At 39.6% G+C, this 18,102-nt stretch overlaps 1 long non-coding RNA gene across 2 annotated transcripts; it reads right to left on the minus strand.

Moving 5' to 3' along the window:
* Window positions 1-384: 384 nt before the first annotated feature.
* On the minus strand, window positions 385-12,602 carry LOC140499381 (uncharacterized). 2 transcript variants are annotated; one of them, XR_011965425.1, is made up of 5 exons: window positions 12,487-12,602; window positions 3,628-5,364; window positions 2,951-3,102; window positions 1,255-1,331; window positions 385-1,170 (listed from the first exon to the last, which is right to left on the minus strand). It is a non-coding gene; the product is annotated as an uncharacterized lncRNA (long non-coding RNA). The 2 variants fall into 2 exon arrangements; XR_011965424.1 differs by having other exon boundaries at window positions 385-1,331.
* Window positions 12,603-18,102: the final 5,500 nt, after the last annotated feature.

An 18,102-nucleotide genomic window follows, 5' to 3' on the forward strand; every position in this document is an offset into this window, starting at 1 on the left:
CTACCAGGTAGGGTACTGTTATGGTCGGGCTGTGCCAATATAGTATAAAAGGTGATGTTACCTAAATTAATTTACCAAGGATTACTTCAGAAACAAACCAATTACAACTCTCACTTGGAGGAATGAACAGTCATGTATATCATGGAACTTTTTTTTCTAGTGGGAAGGAGAAAAAGATTAAAAACTATTTGATTAATGAGATAGTCTGAGTGAGAAAAGCCCAGAAACACTGGAACTTAGTAGCCTAGTGTTTGACAACCCAAGGATACCAACTGTTAAGGTAAGAACTCTCAATACAACAGGAACTGCTGAGAAAACTTAAAAACAATTTCGAAGAAATTGAGTTGAGCACATCTTAGATCACAATCAATCTATCAGCACACATTTATTAAGCACTCTCAAAGTGTCAGACCCTGCAGTGGAAATACAGGAAGGGATAAGGTTTTGAAGAGCTTTATGTGATAAAGGGAGGGGTTTTTGTTATTGCGGAGGTAATATTGGAGTTTACTGAATAGAAGAAGGTCATAGTTAATCCTGTGTTTTAGGAACATCTCTTTGGCTACCAAGTGGAGGATGATTTGAAATGGATAAAGACTTGAGGTGGGGAGATTAATTAGGTAAATATTGCCTAGAGCTTGGTGGTGATAGGGTGAGTGAGATCTGAGAGACATTGTGGACAAAAAAGAAGGGATTGACAGCTGATGGGATACTGTTGACAAGTGACAGCGACTTGTCCAGGATAACACCAAGATTTGACATCTCTGTGACTGGAAGGATGGTGGGGTCCTCAATGGCAGTATGGATGTTTGTAAGATGGTATTAAATGATAGAACCAGGATGCACTTTCTGTGATTCCAAGGGTGGCACCTTTCACCGCACCTGTGAACTTTCTATGACTTGGTAGCTAAGTTCTAGGAAATGTCCTGAGGCTTGGAGAGGTACCCTCACTCAATGAAGGTTGTGTCAATAGAATAATACCGTGAAAGAGAGTTGCATTTATAGTCAGAGACTATCATTTGCTTTTCAGTCATGTCTGACTCTTTGTGGGATGTTCTTGGTTTTCTTTGCCATTTTCTTCTCTGTTGTCAAAAATTTGTGTTCAAATCCAGGCTCTTCTACTTACAATCTATGTAAACTGGGTCAGATCATGTTGGGTCACCATTCCCTAAACTGTGAAATTAAGGGATTGGGTTAGAGTGTCTCTGAAGATCTTTCTTTCTCAATAATATATATTTACAGATAAATGGCACAGACCAGACTTGAGCCTTCCTGTCTCCAAGCTGATCACTTCTCCACTAGACCTCATTGCCTCTCCTGTGAAAAACACCCACCTGTAAAGGGAAGAACAAAGCCAACTTGACCATCCAAAACCCTAGGATTCCTTTGCAGGAATCTCAGTGAATGGGGTTATCCATGCAAAGTACAATGTGCTAAGTGAGATAAGCAGTAGTTATTTTTTCAAGTGTATTAAAAGCCATCGTTGGAAAAACTGACTTTGAAGAAGATGGAGCGACATCATTTAAATGGGAACGACATAAATGAAAAATAAATTACTGTATATGAAAATATCAATAACTAGGTAATAGAAATGCTGAGCTCTTTGTCACACACGAGCTGATTGGGAAACAAAAGGGACATTTAGAATTCTGCATAAGTCAAAATCACTGGGTGGCTGTCAGATTAATATTTCTGATACATTGCTTAAAGGGAAAATGAAGCGGAGAAGTATTTGTGTAATATTCAGCTTGGGGTTCTGTTGACAAGTTTAATTTCCCAATTTATAATTTACAAACCTGATTTACATATTACATACTTTGGGTGTTTGTTTCTCATATTAATGACTGTGGATTTACATTCCCAAAGTCTTCTAAGCAATCAGGAGGTTTGGGGGAAATAACATAATATTAATTTCTTGATGAAAGCATACATTTCCACTTTCTGGCCTTGGTAGTAGAAATTGTGGATAATTTCTGATAGTTTCCAGAGTAGTAGAAATTGTGGGTAATAATGATAATAGTGGGGAGAATATTGGTAGTGATTTAAAGTTGTAAAAGTACTTCACATATGTTCTTTCATCAGATCATCACAACAACCCTAAAAGGTGGGTGTTATCATTATCCTCCTTTTACAGGTGAGGAAACTGAGGCTAAGAGACTTTTTCAGGGTCACAGAAGTTAATAAGTATCCAACTGGATTTGAACTTCAGTCTATCCACTACACCACCTAGCAGGCTAGGAGGCTCTGGGTTCAAGAGCCAACTCTGACAATGTCTTTGTGTTCTATAACCTTTCAGTGCCCCTGCAATTTTCTGACTTTAAGTTATTGGTGCCAATTACTGATCTATTTTGGTGGAGGGAATTTATACACTAGGTAATTCAAGTCAATGGCCAAATCACAGATCTAGGTAAAAAAAATCCTCTGTCTACTCTCCTGGGTTGTTTGGAGAATTAAATGTGATAAGGTATGTAAAAGGCTTGAAAAGCACCAGTTGTTATCATGTTAGCAGATATTACTTTATGATGCCCAATGTACTCAAAAAATGTTTGATGGTGGGAAGATATTCCAAATGTCTCATTGTTGACTCTGGAAATATTGGATCCATCCTTCATAAGTTATGATGAAAAACTAGCTTGGATCATTTTCTAGAGTAGGTAAATAGAGTTTAATCAATCATGGTCTTATTACGACTTCTGGTACAAAGCACTACTCTTAGGAGAGATTTTTTTTAAAATGATAAGCTTGGCTCAAACACTACTTGCTCTGAAATATCCCTCTCATATCCTAATCTCCCAACCTTCCCCCATCCCCAGGCTCTTACACCTTCCACATCTGTTCTTTGCCCTCATCGAGTCCCTCAGCTTAGTACTTTAGGATGTGGCAGCATGCCAAAGGAAGAACACAGAATTGGAAGTCAAGAGTATTGGGGTGGAATCCCAACTCTGCTACTCACTTCTTGGGTGACTTTAGGCATGTTTATTCTCCTCTGTGGGATTCAGCTTCCTCCACTGGAAAGTGAGGAGTAGGTTAGAAGACTTAAGAGGTGCCTTTTGGTCTTAATTAGATTTCTGCTTTATTCTGCCAGTGTATCATCTGTTAACAAAACTAAATGAAAACAAGACTTTATTAGCTGATTTTTCTCTTCTTCCTCTTATTTTTCTTTCTTTCTTTCCTTCCTTCCTTCCTGTGGGTAATAATGACAGTAAGGAGAATATAGGCAGTGATTTAAGGTTGGAAAAGTACTTCACAAATGCCTCCCTCCCTCCCTGCCTCCTTCCCTCCCTTTCTCCCTTCCTTCCTCTCTCCCTTCCTCCATCCTTCCTTCCTTCCTTCCTTCCTTCCTTCCTTCCTTCCTTCCTTCCTTCCTTCCTTCCTTCCTTCCTTCCTTCCTTCCTTCCTTCCTTCCTTCCCCCTTTTCCTCTTCTTTGCTTTCTTCCTTAAAGGAAGAATATTTTAAGGAATGACTCTCTAACAATGTGTGTATGTGCGTGGGGGGGTTGGGGTGACAGAGAAATCTTGGACAGGTAATAATAAAAGACAACAATGAACTCCATTAGAATACAAAGCCCATTAGCAACCCTCCGTAAATGCACACTTGATAGACATGCAGTATTGTCTTTGTGTAGCTACCGTGCATCATAGAGTCATTGATAGGGAGTTTGAAGAGATCTCTATTCCAAAATGTCAATTTCCAGAGGCAACAGATGCCCAGGCAGCTTCAGTGACTTGCTGAATTAGAAGCTTGCTTTAGAGATAAGATTTGAATCCAGGGGCCTTGATGCCAGAGCTGTTCTTTTTTTTTTTTTTTTTTTAGTTGAATTTCATTTCTTTATAGTCAAAGTAGCCCCCAGGACACTTCACTTCATAGAAAAAATGCGAAAGCTGAAAGATCCTTAGGAGCACAGAAATTCAGAGTGCAGAGGCACCTTAGGGCATAGAATGTCAAGAAAGCCTTCAGAGATCATCTCAAACAAGGGCACATGGTTGTTTTGGGAATCCTGTAGCCTTTTGGGAGTATGTGATGAAGGCTAGGGACCCTGTCTCAGAATCATGTTTTTGTTTTTAATAGAAAGTAATATTGAACTTCAGTTCAAGATTAGTTAAAGATGTATTTGTGGAAATATTCAAGTTTACAGACCCCCTGAAATCACTCTCAGAGACTTTTAGGGGTATGTGGGATCCAGGATAAGAAACTCTGATCTAGAAAAATTCCCTAACATTTAATAGAGAAGGAAACTAAGATCAAGAGAAGGGAAAGGCCTTTCTCAACGTCACACATTATGAATCAATGGTAGAGCGTCTGTGAGAATCCCTGACCTGTATTCCTCCTCCTGGTACTCTGAGCTTCAAGGAGACAAGGCTCACTGTACTAGCTGGTCTATATTCCAAGCCCCAGTACCACAAGCTTACAGATGATCATGCTGTCCTTATCGTCTCTAGGAGATGATCTGGTAACACAGAATGCATACGGATGAATGAAATAGAGCCTTTTCCCTTTTGTATCTTGGTAGGTCAAGGTCCATTCTTCAAATGGACCTCCATCTACAAAGAAGAAGATTTTACAGCCTAGGCTACCTAGAAGTTGGCTGCTTCTTATAAATGACTGGGTTCTTTCCAATGAAAGGACAAAGCCTAACCTGAGTGTTATTCCAAAATCATTATGAAAATAGAAAGGGAAGTGGTTTTTGGAGTCGGGAGATATGAATTCAAATCCTGTCTGTCCTCTAACATCTGTGGGGGCTTAGGTAAATACTTAATAATAAATGCCTGTAGCTCTTTTAAGCGTTTGCCTATATTTCTCATTCGTTCTTTATTACAATAGGGTATAGCGACTAGAGCACTGGATTTTGATTCAGAAGGATCTGAGTTCCAAGCTCTGTCTTATCTCCTGGGTGATGCTGGGAAAGTCATATACATTCATCAAAATATATAGTTTCCCATGTCGAGCCTTTTGACAGTGACGAGGACTTTGGTGGGATGAAATTTCTTTGTTGAGTCATCAATAGTTATGGCTATCTAAATATCCAGTAGTATTTGCCAAGGCTGCTTCTCCAGAGGAGTTGCTTCCCCTAATGATGACTGGGCTGGAAGCACTGCTGTTGCCAAGACTCTCAGGTTCAGGGACCTGCACAGTTCCATCAGAATCTGAGGGGAGATGGTGCTCAAGGTGGTGGTGGTAGTTTGACTTGTATGGCACATGCTATATCCTGTCTCTCCCTCAGGGTGTCCTGCTGCTTCAGCCAGACTGGCTCTGGCATGTTTTCTTTATGTGTGGCAGTTGGTTGGTATTTGGGGAGGGTGACTGGTCTGCTTGCTGACTGACTGATCAACTGATTGCATAAATTCTTTGGTCCTTAGTTTCCTCATCTGTAAGCAAAACAAAACAAAACAAAACAAAACAGGAGTCGACTTGATACTCGTTCATCTCTAATGGTAACATCCTATTAACCCAGTGAGGTAAGTGCTACTATGATTTGCATTTATAGAATAATTTTGTGCCTTCATTTCTTTATATGTAAAAAGTATAAGTTCAGCTATATAGTTTTTGATGTTCTTTCTGGCTCTAAATCTCTCCCAAGATTGCAACAGGGATCAGTGGGATCTGTAATCTTAACAATGTGAATGTGCCCTTCAGGGATGAAGATGACTCATCTATGCCTGTCCTTCCCATCAACCTATTGCCTATGCTATTCCATAAGTTCTCTAGTTTACCAACTTTCTCTTGACATCTCAAGGATATTGAGGCACAAGGCTGTCCATCAGTCACCTTTGCCCTTGTTTTTTTTCAAAGTCTTCTACATATATTATTTCAGTTGAGTCCTGGATGGGTCCCCTTGAGTTGACCAATTCCTCTCTGTAGGATATGGAAAATAACATTGCCATCTCCTAGGCAATGTAAAATGAGACAGTTGGACTAAAGAAGTTTCCTGTTTCCTGTGGCACTTTCTATTCTATGAGTGTCTTCTATTCTGAAGTTATTCTTCTTAAAGCTACTTGTCTCACTAGTACCACCCACTTCTAAATCTAAAAAAAAGTTTTCTCATTGAAGTCAGCATCCTAAAACACTGGCAATAGAACTCAGCTCTGTGGTATGGTTAGGGGAGGTAAGACATTTCTTTTCTAAATTAGATCCTAGTACAAACAAGTGATAACTTGTTCCAATTACATAATGGGCCAGATGGTCCTGGAGGGGGGAAAAGATTACCATCCCCACCTATTTCTGTCTTTTTCATTATTATTATATTTATTTCTCCTGAGGGATAGAAGTTATGACACATTGCAAGAGAAAAAAGCTTCCAATGGAACAGAGTGAGTTGTAACACGTTTATCAATGTCTCCAAGAAACTCTCCCATTAGAAACCAGGCCAATGGTGAACAGCTCCTACTTTCAGTAACCTGAGTCATTACATTCCATCTTCAGGAAGCTGAGGATATACATACTGTCTAGACTCAAATGACTGGGTAATGGTTGGTTACTTTCTCTTTCCTTAATAACTTCCTTAGGACTCAATTTTTCTCATCTGTAAAATACAGAGGTTGAATCCCATAGTTTCTAATGTTACATAGTGTTTCCTATGAGGATTGATAAAGGTCCAGTCTTGCAAAGAAGACCAAAAGTAAAGAAAGAAAGAAAAGAAGAAGGAAAGAAAGGAAGAAAGAGAGGAAGGAAGAAAAGAAGCGAAGAAGGGAGGAAGGAAGGAAGGGAGGAAGGAAAGAAGAAAGGAAGGAAGGAAGGAAGGAGGGAAGGAAGGAAAGAAGAAAGGAAGGAAGGAAGGAGGGAAGGAAGGAAGGAAGGAAGGAAGGAAGGAAGGAAGGAAGGGAGGGAGGGAGGAAGGAAGTAAAAGAGGGAGGAAGAGCAAAATGGCAAGGAGAGGAATTGTTGTTGTTCAGTCACGTCCGACTCTTTGTGACCCCGTTTAAGTTTTTCTTGGAAAAGATAAATGTTTTTTGCCATCTCCTTCTCCAGTTTATTTTACAGGTGAGAAGAACATGGTTAAATGACTTGCCTAGAGTCACAGAACTGGTAAGTGTCTGAAGCCAGATTTAAACTCAGGAAGATGAGTCCTCCTGCCTCAAGGCCAGACACTCTGTGCACTATGGCACCACCTAGCTGTCCCAAAGACAGAGCTAGAGAGATAAATATGACATGAAGTAAGGAGACTTTGTAAGAACTCATTGAGGATGAGAAAACTATTAGATGATGTTTGTATGACACTTCAAGGTTTATAAAGGCATCTCTGCAGAACAACCTGGTACAAGCATTAGGGTTGCTGATTTTACGCATAAGAACCTCTGAGAGAAGTCAATTGCCCCTGCTCATACAGCTTGCAAGTTCAAGGTGAATCATGGTGTCCTAGATTTGGAGTTGGAAGGGACCTCAGAGGCCATCTGGCTCAACTCATTTTACAGATGAGGAAGCTGAAGTCCAGGGACATAAAATGTCTTTCAGTACTTAGTATAATGACTTCAATGAAAGCTTATTGACTTGACTTTGCTAAGGTCATACATTTGCCTTTTTTAAAATTTGAAACCAGATTCTCTGACCCAAAGGCCAATGTTCTTTCTAAAACATGGGCCTTCTCATTGTACTTCAGTGAACCCAAAATTCTTGATTCCAAGACTAATACATGTTTTACTCCTCTGCTTTCCTTGCCTGACGTATACTCTTGTGATTAATGATGTGGCTAGCTAGGACTGACATTTCCTAGAAAGGCACGGTCTGTCAAAAGCTAAAGTGACATATAGATGGTCATCTATGGACACAGAATCAAAGTTGGGAGAAAATTCAGTAGCCACATAATCTGATCTGTATCTGAAGAAGAATCCTATAACAAACCAATCAGTCAGACGATCACTAACTATTTATTAAACACCAATTATGGGCCAGGCACCATCCTGGGTGAGGGAAATACAAATACAATGAATGAAACAGTCATAATTGGTAACATTCTAATAAGAGACAACATGGACATGTATAATTTATAAAGAATACAAAGAGAAAAAATAAATTCATTTTAACAATTTCCTCCCCAAAATGTGGTGCCTAGAAGTGAATGTAATACTGCAAATGTAGCCTGAGCAGGGCAGAGTGCAGGCATCCATCAGCTCCCTTATCATCCTTGATAATCCTGTGAATTGTCTTACCAATCTACTAAGTGACTGGGGTCCTGTATGAGAGAAAATATGTTAAATGTAAAATTGGATTTACATTATAACAAATTTACATTCACTAAATAAAAAGTATTTACAATCTTCAATTGCTTTTAACTGCACCATAAAAACCAGATTGTCTTTTCATGCTTGGATATCAGCAAAGTGCTAGGAGCAGTGTCTAATTCAAGGGTGTAGAATTGGACGTGATGGTGGTCAGATTCTAAGGCCATGATCTTGGTGGGGCTGAATGTGTTCCCACAGGTTATCTTCCTTTTCCTTTTGGCTTAACTGTGCTTTTTCCTCATGTTCTAGCTTTATGGGAAGCCAGAGGATCCTCTTGCAAAGAAAGCTAGGTAATTGCTAACCACTTTCTCTCCCTCTGCCTCCCCCAGATTAATGAGAGCAGACTTTCTACAGGAGTTGGGAGATGGGTTTTGAATGAAATGAGATTGATGGCTTAACAGGCAGAAGGGGCCTGTCCACAGGCAGACAGGGCAAGCTAGAGAGAATCACGGGAGTGGCTGTTGAAGGAAAGGGAGGGTAACTTGGCTGAGGTATAGGTGGCAGGACAGAATGTAGGGGAAGATGTGGAGGAGGAGACTTGGGACCATGCTATCAGAAGGCTTCAACATCTTCAGATAGTGAGCTGGAAGATAACTTAGAAAAGTAATAGAAAACTAGTTTAGCTTCCTCATTTAACAGATGTGGAAATTGAGGCATAGAGAAATTCATGAGATCATAGTTTTAAAGCTGGAAAAAATTTTTGAATCTAACTCTTTCCTTTTACAAATGAGACAACTGAAGCACAGAGAGATGAGATGACATCATAGGATCACAAATTCAGAGTCAAAAGAGATTTAAATGCACTTGAGTCTAACCCTCTAATTTTACAGATGTAGTATCTGAAGCACAGAGAGCGGAAGTGATTTAAGACATAGCTTTAGCTTTAGAAGGTATCATAGAGGCAATCAAATTTAGCCTTTTCATTTTATAGGAGAAGGAACTGAGTCACAGAGAGGTTACATGAGTTACTCATAAACCATGACTTGTGATCCATTCATTGAAAATATTGGGGATATTTAATTTAGAACAGACCAAGAGGTTGATATCATGATTCTCTTCCATGAGAGATCTCACTTCTGACACTTGTTAGCAGTCTGACCTTAGCTAAGTCATTTCAGCTCTTGTTCTTGGTTTACTCACCTATTAAATGAGAGGCTTAGATGACATGACCTTCAACGTCCCTCCACATGCTAGAATCTTATGATAAATGAAAACTCACCTTTAATCAATGGCATTAATGAAAGGGTGCTCCCCTTCTCCTGGTTTACTAAAAGATCCTTCCCTCTGCAAAATGATTCAGCATAGAATTATATTAAAATAGCTAAGTTGCCTAGTGCATTTTAAACACCACTTAACTTAACTAAATTATAAGGAACATATTTTTGCACAAAGTTATGTAAACAGAACTTTGCCTTTGGCTTTTTTTTGTCAGGAGAAGAGAGGAGAGAGTGTGGAGGCAGGGATGCCCCAGAGCAGTAGGCAATAGCAGTCCAGATGTTGGGTACCTGGGGCAGAACCTGAATTTGAATGGACTGGTCTGTACCTGACATTGGAATTGTGCTTGACCCTGGATACAGGAGAGCTAGCATTGGGCTTCTGTATTTAAAAGACAGTCCGAGCTCACTGGAGAAAATCTCCTTTTTATGCCTCCAAAGGAGTAAAAGCAGTTTACACCCTGGCAAAGTAATTAATTCCTTAGAGGTTCCAGTATCAGGATTCTTATTCCTTACTTGCCTGAGGGAGCAAGAAGACTCCTGGGCATCCCAGTTGTATCCCATTTAAAAACCATCAGCTTTCTACCTGAAAATACATTCTACAGAATCTAGGCTGATGCTCAGTTGGAGAAAAAAAACATTAGTAACCTCAGAAACATTTGGAATGAGGGAAGAAATGGTACCGTCATTGATAGGTTATTGTTTCTCAAGCAGTGCCAGCCATCTTCTTTTATTTTCCTGTTGTCTTGGTAGCCTGATTCAGCTGAATTCACCTTGACATTTCCTCTTCTATTCATAGACACTATGCAGTGCCCTAAAGGATGAAGCCATGTGTGTTGAAGTGAGGCATGACATGGAGTCATGAAGAGAACCCTGGACCAATGAGTCAGGACACCTGGATCCTTGAGCAGTTCTGTTGTTGTTCAGTCATTTAGTCATGTCTAACTCTTTGTGACCCTATTTGGAGTTTTCTTGGCAAAGGCCCCAAAGTGACTTGCTATCTTACAAAAGAGGAAACTGGGGCAAACAGGGTTAAGTGACTTGCCCAGGGTCACACAGTTAGTAAGTGTCTGAGGCTGGATTTGAACTTAGGTCTTCCTGACTCCAGTCCTGGGGTTCAATCCAGTATGCTATGTAGATGCCCATTGACAATAATTAGCCATGAGTATTTGCTGGATTCTTTGTTTCTACTTCTATAAAAAGGAAGGTTTGTATGAAGTTTCTGAAGATTTAGGACTCCAAGATCTGACATCTTGTGATTCTAAGAAGCAGTTCTGACTTTCTCACATAAAGGGGACAAAAGTTTCTGAAAAATCTGGGATGACTTGTATGAACTGATCCAGAGTAAAGCAAGTAGAACCAGGAAGACAATGTGAACTATTGCAGTAACGTTGTTAAAACTAACAACTTTGAAAAACTTAAAACCTGTTCAATCCAGTGACCAAATATGATTCCAGAAGACATATAATTAAGCAGCCCACTCACCTCCTGACAGAGATTCTGCCTGAGATCACACAAGTAAAAATACAAGAGCTAGAATTCTAAGGTCTTTTCAATTCTCCTATACCATACTATGTCATTAACAGGTCTAAGAGTTAACTCTAACAGTCACAATCCCTTCACATGTATGCTCTTCCTCTGAGCTCAGAACATCCCTCTGGTTATAGATAGACCGGGCCAGTCTGGTGATTCAGGCTTTGGACTGAAATGAAATGAGACACTCGTAAACCATCTAGCAATTTTAAAAGGGTGGTTTGATTGGTCAGAGCATGAAAAGGATGTTCTTCAAGAGTTGCCACAGCATCATATAGCTTCCCTGCTTTGGTGACCAGAAGCCAGGGGAATCAGCCTTTCCCCAACTCCTCTTTGTGCCAGCTACTATAGTCAACTTCCAGCAAGTCATACCAGTGTTTTGAGCTTTAGCTCCTGAAGTCAGTTAAGTCTCAAGTGTGGTTTCAGTACCTTTCAAGGAAAAAAAACAGCCTCAGCTGCATGGAGAAAAGTCTTGGGAAAAACCAGCCTGGCCTATGGTGCAGGGACCCTAACAGAAACTGCTCTAACCACATCTCTGAAGTAGGTATTACAGATATGTGTGCAAGCTCATATTTACATATCTATAAATGAATATATAATATGATTATAATAACCACACATATATACATATGTGCACAAGTATATGGATGCTATAGGCACATGTATGTACGCACACACATAGTATATATTTGTCTTTATGGGTGCATATATTCATGTATATATGCGTATATAATAGCACCTACCTATTAGGTAGCAGAAATTTTGTAAGGATCAAATGACATAATATGTGTAAAATGCCTTACAAACCTTAAAACTCATTGAACAAATAGATACGTATTATTATTGTTATTTCATAAGTGAGGAACTCCTCTCCCTGGAACAATGTAGATCATCAACCTAGGTCAGCTGGTTGTTCAATGCACCCTAGACATAGAGTCAGGGAGAGCTGAGTTTGAATCCTGCTTCAGTCACTTGCTAGCTTGTGACCTTGGGCAAGTCATTTAACCTCTGCCTGCCTTAATTTCCTCATTGTAAGATGGGAATGATAATACAATAACACCTACCTCCAAGGATTGTTGAGAGGATCAAAGGTGGCAATATATGTAAGAGCTTCGGAAACCCTAACTTCTAATTTTATCAACTACTTCTCTCCATTTTATGTTGTCTTGGAAAGTTGCCTGGGAGTATTGAAAGGCTGAGTGACATATTATTGACCTTAATTTCAGATAAGCAAACTGTGGTTCATAGAGGTTGTATGCTGGTAACTTATGCTATTAGAGTGGGGGCAGATTTGAACTCAGGCCCTCCTGACTTCTCACTCTGTTCTCAAACCATGATATCACACCACACACATTCTAGAGGACTCAACCGTAGTCAATTGAGATGTTCCACATAAGGGCTTTGTACTAATGTTGCAAGTATTTCTTGGTCATTGACTTGGCTTAGTCATATCTCCTTACTCTCACTCTCACCCCCACAGAGAACCCCTAGATCAAAAAGAGCCTACATTTATTTATTCTCTTACTTTGTTGGATCATTTGGGCAGCAGTGGCAAGGTCAGTAGAGAGTATCCTATGAGTGAAGACAGAGACACCCAGTGTTGATGCCTATAGACCTGCAGCTAGCCCTGTTTATTCAGTCCCTCTGTTGCCATAACAACTTTTGCAAACACTCAGTGGTTACCAAGGACACTGAGAAGCATCAATATCTCTCAAATCCCATTCTCTCTTCCTAGTAGGAGGAAGAGATGTTTCAAGTCTTAACCCTCTGAAAAATAGACCTACCTTGCCAAGATCTGTAATTATTCAGACGAACCTACGTAGCTCCAGCTCAGCATTAGCATCTTGACTAATCTCCTATCTGCTGCCATCCAATGGCTATTTCAAGGTTTTAAATTTGCTCTCTATTTTCCAGGAGAAAGCATTTTGATTGTAATGATAGCTCAGGGTCTGGCAGGAGAAAATTACACAAGACCACAATATGGAATCATAATTTGTCCTTTTCCAGAATTTCCATGAGCTACTCTACTTGACTTGTTTTTAAATAAAAGGAAACACTGCATTAATTCTTGCTCATGAAGTTTCTGGTAGATGAGGAGTAAATTTTTCGTTGCAGCTCAAAGAGATTAAGGCAAAGGAAGGATGGACATGAACAAGCCAAACAGGGCAAATACTCAGCCGTCAGCAGTTTGGTTAAAAAGACATAATTAAGGAAAAAAAAAATCTCAAGTCCCAGCAACAGGTCCACAATTTAATTGATATAAATTGCAGCCACCTGCTTATCCAGTTTCCAAGTAAAAGAGTTTTCTGTGTGCTATAAATCAATTTTTTTCAGAAAAACAGAAACTGTGGAGTTCTGGTTATTTAATTTCTAGGCGGAGTCATTTAAGGTTAAAGCTTGAGGCTCATTAGAAATCTCCTTATTTAACAGATGTGAAAATTAAGGCCCAAAGAGGTGGGTCAATTATGGATTTCTTTTCCCAACCCAGTGTTTTTTTCCCTCTTAACCTTAGTTGTCAAAAGTCTTTGAGTTCATGTCATGGGATGCTAAATTAAAGGAGCTAGGAAAGTGTAGTACATAGAAGACAAGACTTGGGGAGAAAAGATCCAAGAATGATAGATATCTTCAAGGATGTGAAGGTCTTTCAGGAAAAAAGAGAAATTAGACATATTCAAATAGAGCTATCCAAAAGGGAAGTGGAAATACTGTCAAGGTACTGTGTGCTTTCTACTTCCCCTCACTGAAGGCCATTATGTTTTCTATGTCTTTCCCAAGAAATTTCAGGTTTTCTTTTTCTGCTTGGTCCCAGAGGGCAGAAACACTAACAATGGGTGGAAAATACAAATTTGCACGTTCTTGTTTGATGTAAGGAAAACCTGAGGAGGATAAGAAGATGATAGAGGAGAGAATGTTAAATTTGGCTTTAGCTAGTCCAAGTTTAGACCCTGTTTCTTCTTCCTTCTTCCCTGTGACCTTGGACACCTTACTTTATCTTTCTTGGTCTTAACTTCCTCATCCATAAAGGAGTAGATTAGCTACATCAGCATTTTGTTTGCTTGTTTGCTTTTTTGTTAAACCAACCCTTTTCATCAGCAACAATGAAATGTGTCATGAGCTCCCAGGAAAATTAAATATAGTAGTCAAACTTGGAGTCAAGAAAACTTGAGTTTGAATCCTGCCTCAGACTAGCTTTGTAACCCTAGGAAAGTCCCTTGGCCTCCCTCAATCTCAGTCTCCTCATTTGTAAAATGAAAATAATAATAGTAGCTCCCTCCCAGGTTTGTTGTGAAGATCAAATAAAAAAAAAAAATGAAATGCTTTGCAAGCCTTAAAGTGCTACATAAATACTAGCTATTATCTTCCTCCTCCTTCTCTTCATCATTATATTGATGAATTAATTAATGAGAACTATCTAAAACTGGAATGATTAGGCTGCCTCAGGTGGTAGTGAGTTCTCCCTCGCTGGTGATCTTCAGCCAAAGTCTGGATAGCCATTTGTCAGGTATACTGACATAAACAAATAATGTTTTATAGAAATAAAAGAGCTCTGTTTCAGGTATAGGTTGGATTAGATGGCCTCTTCTTCCATCTATGTAATTGTTCTGTGGCTCACTTCCATCTGGAAGTCAACTAGAGCCAGAGCCAGAATGAGAAGCCAGTTCTTCATACTCTGAGCTCAAGCCCCCTCAGTGCTGCCAACCAAATTCTCCCAACCTTGATCTGGCCCTGTGTGGATCACGGTAAAAGCAATAAACAGTCACCTTTAACTAGCCAGTTACAAGTTGTCAGAAGATACCCAGCTGAGACCATTGAAAATGACAAATTCAAAAGATTTAGGAGCATGAGAGTTTCCATTGTGCTAATGGAATATTGATTTCAATTGAGGATAACTATTTAAGAGGTACTAACTGGCCATGTGAAAGATTGCATAGTAGACTCTAAACCATGTTAGAGATTAAACAACATAGCACATAGCTGAATATTAGCTCTCAAACTGTTTCCATTGGGATGTGGCTTAGAGCAGGTACAAAAGACATTAACAGGGTATAGTTGGAGGGCAGTCTGTAAAATACAGATCTGTCATATAAACTCAGGTACAGTATCTACAAATCATAAATCTAAGAAACCTTTCCCCAGTCTGTGTTTTTCTATGTTCTCTTTCACAGCTTTTTGCTCATGCCATTGGAATGGGAAGTTTGGATACGTGACATCATCTTGGAAAGACTATTGGAAGTTAGATTTATTGAGAAATTGAAGGCTCTGAACCGACATTGACATGTTTACATATCTTTCTGCTGTTGTTCATCATAATTCAGCATGACAGAAAAAATGATAGTCTTCTCTGGCTGCGATTAGCTAGTTTCAATTTATATTCACCCTGGCTGGGACTCATAACTCAGAGAGTCTCTCATTTTTTATTCCCTCAAAAGGACTGAAGGAATGAATCATTGCTGAGCGCCTCCACAATTTAGGATGTTTGTAGCAGAAATGCTTGAATGTATGTGATTATGACTTCCCTATGAACCCTAATAGGTGATTGAGATGTAAATCTGCTGAGGGAAGCATCTAAAGATATTCATAGGTACCTTCTGCGGAATGCAGTATATCTCCAGTCCATCTGAACCATAGACAACAATGAATAGAATAACTGGGACATCTGAAGGGGCTGCTTTCGCGCTTAGGGATAGACCCCATCAACATATCTTAATGACTGTGAAATGTGAGTTGCCATTAGAGGAACAAGGTCTACAAGGCCTAAGTGACTCAACAGACGTGATAATGAAAGAGTAATTTTTAAATGAAGCAATTTCTTCCCTCCTCCTCACCCTACCTCACCCCCACTTCTAGAATGTCCCTTGCAGGTTGTCAGGTTGCCCTAGGTGACTTCAAAAGAAATCTACCTGCATCTGTACTTGCAAATCAAGTTATGGAAACTCTCATCCTATGATTGGAAAGTAATTTCAACCAATATGCCCTGCATTTGTCCTTCAGCTCGTACTGAAATAATTCAACCAGATATAGGCTGAACTATCTTTACTTTAAATAAGGAGTTCTTAACTTTTTTGTGAGAAAAGAATGCCTTTGTCAATTTGAGAAGGTGTGTAGACACCTCAGAATAATGTTTTGTTTTTTAATGCATGCGAGAAACAGTAATAATAATAGCTAGAATTCATAGAGGTCTTGAAGATTTACAAAGTGTTGTATAGATATCTCATTTTATCCTCACAACAGCTCTAGGAGGTAAGTGATATTATTATCCCCAGTAAGCAGATGAGGAAACTGAATCTGAAGGGGAAATGACGTGGTTAAGTTGTAACAACTAGTAAGTATTTGAGGTGGGATTTGAATTCAGGTCTTCCTGACTCCAACTTCAGCACTTTCAAACACTGTGTTATATGAAATTAAAAAGGAAAACAACAATACTGAAATGCAGTCATCAAAATCTGAAAAAGTTTATAGAACCTAGAACCATCTTTCCAAGAGATCTTATCTTGCCATTGTGGAAGGAGCCTTATATAGATGAAAATGATTTGAGAGAAAAATGGAAAAAAGATTTCAATGAACTCAAGGTTTGATACGTACATTCCTGCTCAAGTAACCCTCTTTCTTCCTGTACCCTTGGTTTTTAACTTAGAATCAGAGAAAATATGTGTGTCTGTGAGTTTTTGTGTGTGTGACTGTGTGTGGATATATGAGTATGTGTGTGACTGTGTGTGTATGTGTGTTTGTACGTGCCTGTGTCTGTGTGTGTACCCATAAAAATATTCAATCATACCTTGCTGCCTTCCAAACTTTTTGGTCTTTATTCCCCTCCATGCTCTCTGTCATCCAGTCATGTTGGCCTATTTGCATACCACAGTGGAGATACCCCATCACCCATCTTCATGCCTTTGAACTCTCTGCCCCCATGCCAGGATTGCTTAATCTCTTGACTTCACTGACTTGGCTTCCTTCAAGACTCAAGTCAAATCTTGCCTCCTGTACAAGACATTTCTTGGTCCTATGAGCTCCTACTGCTTCTCATATATCCCGTATATACTTACTTCTTTCTATATTATGCCATCTCCCCTTTCCATTAGAATGGCTAGGACTTTTGTTTTTGGTTTTGCTTTTGGTCTTTGTTTCCCAATGCTCTGCACAAAGTAAATGCTTGGTAACTGACTGGACGACTGAATGAGCTTATCCAAGGTAGAATGATAGAGGTAAAGAAGAGCAAAGCAGAAAAGAGAACATTGGGTTTGGAGTCAAGATCTTGATTTCCAGTCATGATTGTGCTACTTACTACCTGGGGGACTTCCTTAAGCCTTGGCCTCCTTAACTGAAATTACGGGATCTCAAACTTCTGGCCAGATGGCTAAATGAATGGCTGGATATAAACTGACCTCCCCCTTTGCATCTCAAACCTACAAGTGTGCCAAATAAAGCAATAAAAAACAGCAAGCAGAGGAGGAAAGAAACAATTCTCCACATGGCCATTCTAAATAGGAAATAAAATAGAAGGCTATGTTACTCACCTGGAATTTGGATGCTCTGCTCTGGTCCCCACTCCATTATCTCAGTATGGCTATAGTGTCATCTGTCACTGTTCTAGGAGTCTCCCGTGCACATCAATTTGGTTAGACTTTCCCATTCCTCAATAAGTAGAGGCTTAGGGACATGGTGGTGAAGGAGAAAGACAGGTGAACTTGAAGACACAGTACCTCTATGTGAATCTCAGATTTTTGACTTGCTATTTGTGTGCCTTTGGATAAGTCACTTAAAATCTCTGGGTCTTAGTTTCTTCATGTTCAAACTGAGAGAGGTGGACCATACAAACTCTAAGTTCCCTTTGAAGTTCTTCCTCTATGAACCTGTGAAGCTTCCTATCCATATTTCTCATGATGGGAGAAAGCCATCAGTCCATGATAGAGACAAGGTCTGTCTGGGAGGGCATCATGCTATCCAGATCATAAATGCAGGGCCATCAAGGAGAAAAAGAATATAAATAGTCTTTCCCCTATATTCCCTTAAACCTATAAAGGCACCAGTTAAACTGAGAGAAAAGCAACAGCAACCCAAATGGAAGAAAAGAGGGAGATGCCTGGCAAGATTATTGAGTGAGAGGTCATGTTTAAACCCATCTCTAATTCGTCATCTTAAA

The sequence above is a fragment of the Notamacropus eugenii genome, chromosome 4 (assembly GCF_028372415.1).
Source record: "Notamacropus eugenii isolate mMacEug1 chromosome 4, mMacEug1.pri_v2, whole genome shotgun sequence".
In the NCBI taxonomy this organism is placed as follows: Eukaryota; Metazoa; Chordata; class Mammalia; order Diprotodontia; family Macropodidae; genus Notamacropus; species Notamacropus eugenii.